At 42.6% G+C, this 7500-nt stretch overlaps 1 protein-coding gene across 1 annotated transcript in view; it reads left to right on the top strand.

Moving 5' to 3' along the window:
* The window catches only part of LOC122247320 (uncharacterized), a 675408-nt gene that overhangs the window by 28651 nt on the left and 639257 nt on the right, over positions 1-7500 (top strand). The gene's annotated exons all lie outside the window — the stretch shown is intronic.

Raw genomic sequence — 7500 nt, 5'->3', positions numbered from 1 at the left:
GAAATATTATTATGTTTAGGAGGACTTGTAAACGCATGGAGGCGCAATTGTGTGTATGAATCGCTAAGGGTGTCACCATAGTCACTGGCCAGTCGAACAAATAGGGATTGTTTATTTTTTCGTCCTATATTTTGTGCACGTGAGATAAAGGTCATATGATATGCAAAACCCCGGCAGCCTAGAGGCAAGCCTACGCGAGCGGCTTCTCACATGGCGCGACGTGACCGGACTCACTCTACGGACTCCAGCCACAAGAGGTTTAGTCCTTCCCGGGGCGAGGAATAGCTCATTTATGCATCGAAGCCTGCAATATATTCATGATTTTTTTTAGCAATCAATGTACTAGCGGTTTATTTATTTTTTGGTTCATCCTAAAAAATCGTTCGGTTATACGCGGGACTTCCCACGCTAGAAAGAAGAGCCAGATTCCATTCATAACATATGAGGTTTTTGCTGTTTAATCTAGAAAATGGTCTTTTTCGGTACAGCCTTTTTCCTCTAGATCTTTCCACGGGTTCCATTTTAGGATATACGCAAGAGACGACAGAAAGGCACCGTGAGTCCTGGAGAGTCCCTCCATGGCAACCCACGCCCTGTATCAACTACTGAGAAAGAACGAACATACAGCACGTGCGTTACCCCAAGGTCTATTGGTCGTTATTTTTAAAAAGAATTATGCCCCCGTTACAGCCCTGGTGCTTGCATTTTGTGGTCTCGACATCCACATAGTTTTTAAGAATTTATGTTTATTGGTGAGATTTGTGCGAGGTCCTGGAATATCAATGAACCACGAGTGCTGAAAGCTGCCATGCATTCGGGTACGCAAGGGACATCAGGCTAGAAGCAGTGCAATAGAACTTCGATTTTCTGTTTAGGATAGTCGGGTAGCATGATAGACTAACACGATTGGAGATGCGAAGATTCAGCAGCTTATACTCAATCATTAAGCCACACTCACACTCACTCACTCACTCACTCATTCACTCACTCATTCACTCACTCATTCACACTTACTCACTCACTCATTCACAAACACACACACACACACACACACACACACACACACACACACACACACACACACACACACACACACACACACACACACACACACACACACACACACACACACACACGCACACACCATTCCAGTTGGATGGTTTTGGCATTACCTTAAGAACAGTTAGCATAAGGGCATATGATATTGAATGGAAAATGTCTACAGATGTAGCGGACAGGGTTAATGAGTTAACGCTAGTAGTCTAGGCTCCCCAGCAGGAGATACATTTATAAGTTTTAGCTGCCAATTTCCCGTTTTTGTCGCCCTTTCTTTCTATTAGGGTAATTTTTAGGTAAATATAAATTTTCAATTCATTAGTTTTTTTGAGTGTTGATCAATGAGGTATATCTGAATAAATATTAGTTTCACTTCGCAAGTTTAATGACAGAAACAGTATCCCGGGAGTAAATAAAGATTAGATCTCTAGGCCAGGATATTCGGCCGTTCAACAAGCGTAAGAAATTCCAGTTAGGAGCGGGTCTGAGTGCCAACAGAGATAAAAAAAATATATACATTGTGCGAGAGCATTAATGGAATTTCCTAGACACTGCAACGAAGTAAACTTAAAGATTCCTTCTAGAAATCACCCACATATTCATAAAAAGGACTCACACAAGGAAGGATTTGCATTACAAAAAATTGTAGGGTAACATTCCATTGTACTGATCTTATTGCTCACCTTTGCATGGTGCAAATCGATCAGAAGGATTGCTAGTTGTGCACCTGCTACCTTCCTATTAGTTTCATAGAAACGGGCTGTCTTCCGGTTTGTTGATGCACAAGAGCAAGACTCGGTGGTTGTTGGAAGTTGCGTTGGCATAATTTCAGTATCGGTTTAGAGTTGATAGTTGTCTTTGATCTGTTATAACTCGCGGCGTTGCAGTATATTCGTGGTTTGAAGTTTAATATTGCTTATGTAATGAGCAGTTATCAAAGCTTGTATAAGTTGAACACGCTGATGATCGAATTATCCTCTTTGAGATATCTAGATAATCTGTTGTAAATATTTATGTGATGTATATTTTATTTTTCTGTTTTATTTAGAGGGCCTTTTAGGGATTTTAATAAATAATTCACCCTGTCCGGCCGTAAACATTGATTCGAGGAAATCATGATGTTCATTTTACCAGCACTTCTCGTATCCAATGCCTCGTCTTTATTTCGTAAACATACACCTAACTGCTTGTTCACAATGTCATATTGTTTGCGTGTGTGTATGAGTGTATGTGCGTGTATGTGCGCGCGCGTACAAAGCATAGATTACTCCACATTTTAAGGCGAAAAATAGGTCCATTTGAGGATTTTATTGCTGTTCAGTAATTGAGAAACTTTGCTTCATTGCATATCCGGGGGAGGTGAAATGACTATGAACTGCGTTGGTATTGTTTCAAGAGAAAGGAAGTAATCTAGACCAAATTTAAGGACCATTTGCTCAACATTAATTCAACTGTGACGGAGAAAGAAAGAATCATAAGTTAGACGGAGTCCCAACTTTACGGAGATGAATTAATGTCAAGTTACCCCTTGAGAAATAATAACGGCCAGACTTAATGACATCATCAAGCGTACCCGGGACTGCATCGAGAGCCTACGCAACTGCAGTCGTTCTGGTTGACATTCTTCCCTTCGTTTGGAACTGAGTCATACTTCTCTTTCTTAAAACTGAAATAAATCAGAATGCGTTTGCGCTTTTTATGGAGGATTATTTTGGCGGATGGTTAGCATGTATCTGTATTCGCCTTTCATAAGATAAATGAATGTGGATCTCTCTCTCTCTCTCTCTCTCTCTCTCTCTCTCTCTCTCTCTCTCTCTCTCTCTCTCTCTCTCTCTCTCTCTCTCTCTCTCTCTCTCTCTCCCTCTCTCTCTCTCTCTCCCTCTCCCTCCCTCCTTCCAGAAGCCGAAGATAATAATCGAACTTGATTTCCAGGATTCTTTGGGAGGAAGATATCTCGGGCGTGACAGACAGTCAGTAACATACGCACATCCATAAGTGCGCGCTCACACTTGCACACTTACATACGCTTACACTTATACGCGTACTTACACACGCACGCACGCACGCACATACTCACTCACTCACACACACACACACACACACACACACACACACACACACACACACACACACACACACACACACACATACTCACTCACTCACTCACTCATTCACACACACACACACAAAAATACACATACATACACACACATACATACATACACACACACACACACACACACACACACACACACACACACACACACGCGCGCGCGCGCGCGCGCGCACCGTGCAAAAAACAGAGCGTCTCCTTTCGTTCGAGTCAGGATTCCATATATCCGTAGGCCTCCAAGTGCTAACGTACTCCTTGTCCCCAGGGAAGTAGACTGAGACCCAAGATATCATGAGGAAAATGTTGATCCTGCAACGAGGATGACGATTCTTTTGGCAAAGCAACATTTCTCTGCACATATTTATACCCGGTTGCACATATGTTATAAAAATGATAGGAAAGCGTCGTCAGTAAAAGGAAAATGTGTACCGTAAAGGCGTACAGAGGAGGAGGGGAGGGGAGGTGGGGTGGGGGGAGAGCGGCTGGGGGGCTCGGGAGCATTGGACCCGCCGAGACCGGTCCCTCGCCTCACCTGGGGACGCGGACAACGCTTTTTGTTGGCCGGAAGATCCACTATCCTTGGCCGACGCTTGTTACCAAAGCTAGGGCATCTTAGGAGAAGAGCTACGCACACACACGCTAACGCGAACGTACGAACGCAGGCACGCATGTACATATACACATCCACTTCCACATACATATACATCCACATCCACATCCACATCCACACACAAACGCGCGCGCACACACACACACACACACACACACACACACACACACACACACACACACACACACACACACACACACACACACACACACACACACACACACAAAGTTATTCGGAAATTAAATAATTGAATCAGTATTGTAAGAGACCACTAAAGTTATGAGGAAAAAGGGGAGGTTGGAGAATGGCTCGGCAGAAGAACAGAAAAGTGCTGCGTCTCGGAGGATGTATGAGGGATATTTTCAAGCTGTTTTCAGCAGTTTCTGTTTTTTTTCTTTGTTTTATTATTCTATACATAAATCTTCACACGACTTTGATTATTTACATCTTCGTTATGAACAGCCAGAAAAAAATATGTGTTGGAGATTTAATTACGTAAATCTTTCGTGCCTAATGTATGATTCTTACATTTATTAACAAGTTTACTAAACTACACATGCCGTCGCAGATTTTTAGCATGAACATTCCATTACCTTCTTATTGTGATGCATTACCGCTGCAACGATTCCCTATACAGCATCATAGTCATGCAAGACCGCAGTATCAGCACACAGACTTCCATTATAGTCATGCAGTATATTATAGACAACCGTGTCCGGGTGTCATATCACAGAGAACAAGAAATATTTTTGAAAAATATAGGATAAGTGCAGTGTAACGCTGACCAATGTCCTTGAGGGGTGTGCGTGTTTTTATGCGTGTGAGTGTGTGAGGAGGATGAGGGTAATGTCCGCTGCTAGCATCTAGGACTCTTTTTCGGTCTGACTGTCGTGACCCGCACAGACCTACTTCAGAGCTCGATGTCTAGGATATCAGCATATTCTGAGGCTCGGGAGTAGACGGTTAGAAGGATATCCGGGATGCTATTGATTCTGTTTTGTAATAGACTAAATGGTGATGCCTTTGCATTGGTTTGCGTCTCCCCCAGTCGAGCGTCTTTCAGTATCTTATATCAAGACGTACTTCACGTACTTAATACGCGCCATGATGGCCTGGTGGTGTTGCTTAGGCTTATGGTAGGAAAGAATAATTCATTTTGTAAATAGTGTGTTTGATACATTCATGATTTAACGCCGTAAGCAATGTCAATATAGAAATATACATTTGTGTAAATATAACGAAACCGTTTTTTAACTGGTTAGATGATATTAAGTTTAGTTTCCTCTTTTGTGATACACATTATCTGATAGATCGTATTAGTCTACCGTCTTTGGGTAAAAATTGTATTGTATGATTCTTAACGTCGCACAAGCGCCACGAAGCGAGACTGGCTACAAGAGGAAGAAGACGACAAATAAAAAACTAAACCAGTTAAACAGACTAATGTGTTGCATGATCGTGCACGGACGAAACCAAACCGTGGGGCAATGCATCCGTTGTTGCTTGGGGAAAATATACCAGGTGGGGCTCAGATTAACTCATTTGCAAATGCACGTTAGATGAAGCTCCCAGGGAGGAACAGGGAGAAAGGGACGACGCGAGTCGAAGCTGGGAAGGATCAGAGAGGGAGGGCGAGGGCGGTGTGACGGAGATGGATGAAGACGGATGTCAGATACAAGAGAGAAAAAGAATACCATCAGCGTGAGCGCGAGGAACAACTCAAGCTAATACGGAACTTGCTTCGCGACAACGCGAGGTCCTCCTAACTGAAAGGGATCACAGAGTCGATGTTGTGCGCGAAGTAGGTGCGAGGGTTGATGTAGAGTCTCGCACAGCAAGGTGGAATATGTCACGTTGACATTTACTATTCATAAAAATTGAAGCTGATAACAGGAGTTTATATCTTAAATATATTGATAATTCCACCCATACGATGCGCTTGAAGCACTGATTATAAAGCTTAAAAACATATTTTCTTCTAGTATATCCTTAAAGCAACAACACCAGGTGCTGGATAAGGAGGGGAGAAACTCCACACGCTAAAAATCTAGCAAAGGACACTTAAGAAAACGCATAGAAAATATTTGGGAAGTGTCGCGTGACGATGCATTTAGGGATGTTGAGTAAGTTGAAAATCCCACTTTTTCCTCCGTCGCTACAAAGGTGACCAGGAGCCAGTGGGGAGCTATTTCACATTTATCCGGTTCCCATCGGGTCCGTGCATCCTTGATCACTTGCGAAGACGAGTGGAGAAAGGGCGGCGGCAGCTGGGCCTGCCATTCGTAAACATTGCGATTTTTTCCGTATCATAGACCTCTCCGCCAGGCTTTGTGAGGAGGTCACGAAAAGCGAGTCTTGTCTCCGTGGACTCCGGATCGTCTTCTTGGGTTTATGAAGTGGTGACAGGGGGGTAGGGTTAGGGGAGAGGCGGGAGAGTGAAGGGGAGCAGACACCCCTGGGGAAATCTAATAGAGTGGCTGATGTTAACGCCGCCTTTATGACGGATTATCTCAGAGTCGCTTATGATCGATGATCCTGATTGACTGTGGCAGTTGCATGTGCTATGATTCGTGTCGAATACTGATGTTATTATAAATGTTGGACGTGTTATCTTTGACATCGTTATTATTAGTTTTGTTTTTGTTACTACTACCACCACCACTACTACTACTACTACTACTACTACTACTAAAACTACTACTAGTACTAGAACTACTAGTATTACCACTACTACTACTACTACTAGAAGAACTACTAGTATTACCACTACTAGTACTACTACTACTATTACTACTACTACTATTACTACTACTACTACTACTGCTACTACTTTTGAAATCCAGATATAGAAATAAACATGAACTCTGATCCTACTCTTATGCCAACATTTATTATTTTGGCTGATCCTGAATACGTATAATCCATGTCTATGTTACTACTCATTACTTTGGCTAATCTAGAACATGTATATTCCAACCGTATTATAACGAGCGATATTTTTTAGTCCATCCCACACAGCAAGCCTTGAGCAAGGTGATCGCGATCGTGTTTAGCACAGAAGAGCAGATCGAGAAGGCGAGAAAGACAGGCGATACCTCATCCAAGTAGCGAAGCCCCTTGGGTGGTATTTTGTTCTCTGGCATGACTTCAGGGATCCTTTGCTAGAAATAGAAAGACAGCTCAAGGGCCTATTCCCCCTGAATTCGTTTATTTTCTTCGTCTTCTATTTGAAAGTATAAAAATGTGCGTCATGTGTGTTTAAGTGTTTGTATATGTATATAAATAAATAAATTAATATGGGTATGTAAATGTTGTATTATAACTAAACTATATACATATAGAATAGTACATATATGCATGGACTCGCATATAATACACATGTATGTAAAAGAAAGCGTGAAAAAGCGGCCCCATATTCCCCTAAGATGTGGAGAAAGTGGCGGCGTCCTGCAGTCTGCTTCGCACTGTGTAAACCACAGCAGCTTCACACGTGGACGATTATGCTCTCTGAATATCCACTAAACTTTACGACTTGCACGCAACAGCTGGCCTGCCCGGGGTTGAGCCTGCTAGACAATAATGTTAGGGAACAACTAGCCGCTGCAGAGCTTTAGGACTCAGTTCTAAGGTGTATATGTAAAGGGAGGGACTTTTCACTTATCAAATATATACTCTTGAACGTTGATATACGTGGATTAGGACAAACAAGGCATATATTGAA

The sequence above is a fragment of the Penaeus japonicus genome, unplaced genomic scaffold (genome assembly GCF_977035675.1).
Source record: "Penaeus japonicus unplaced genomic scaffold, GWHDUDI00000001_assembly GWHDUDI00000024, whole genome shotgun sequence".
Taxonomy (NCBI): domain Eukaryota; kingdom Metazoa; phylum Arthropoda; class Malacostraca; order Decapoda; family Penaeidae; genus Penaeus; species Penaeus japonicus.
This window is presented reverse-complemented; position numbering and strand designations above follow the sequence as displayed.